This window comes from Monopterus albus, unplaced genomic scaffold (genome assembly GCF_001952655.1).
Source record: "Monopterus albus unplaced genomic scaffold, M_albus_1.0 scaffold26.1, whole genome shotgun sequence".
NCBI lineage: Eukaryota > Metazoa > Chordata > Actinopteri > Synbranchiformes > Synbranchidae > Monopterus > Monopterus albus.
Genome location: NW_018127906.1, coordinates 1,051,786 through 1,052,575, shown reverse-complemented (window position 1 = coordinate 1,052,575; position 790 = coordinate 1,051,786).

The following is a 790-nucleotide window of genomic DNA, read 5'->3' as shown; positions in this document are numbered from 1 at the left end:
ACCTCCCTACCCTCTGGCCGGAGGTTCAGAAGTGTGAAATGCAGGACCTCCAGACTGAAAAACTCTTTTTTCCTCTGCCATCAGACTCCTAAACAGCTGAGGAGTTTATTACCAGGAAATACGTCATGTACTGTCGACCTGTACTGTTTACATTCTCAGTTTGCACATGCATAATTGCACATTGACTGTTGACTGCTGCACATGCTGCTCCCATGCAGCATACATTCTCTTATTATATTCTTATATATTTTTATTATATTGCTGAATTTGCTGCTTAAAGTGCCTTAGATTTTGTGTTGCTTATTTATCTACTTTATATTTCATTTGTATTTTGTGGCATTCATGTGGACGGCAAAGTAAGAATTTCATTGTACAGGGAAACACATTTCCTAACTGTGCATATGACAAACACTTTTTGATTTGATTTATTCTTTCAAGCATATAAAACAGTTGATATAACAACATACATTTTTACACACAATCCAATATCAATTTGCTTATATACATGTACATGCTTGAATGGAGTAGGAAGACTGTAACATTAGAGAGGATTTTTGTAAGGCTAGAGAAGTTACTATGTCTAGATTACGCCTAAAATATAGAGTTTCTCAAGTTGATTGACACATACCTTTGTATTTACGTTTAAACTCGTCAATTCTATTACTCTTTTTTTATGTCCACACTTAAATTATTCCATAGTTTTACCCCACTTATTGAAATACAGAATCTTTTTTTGGTTGTACATATAACATGAATTTTTAAATTTAACTGACCCCTTAAATTATATCCC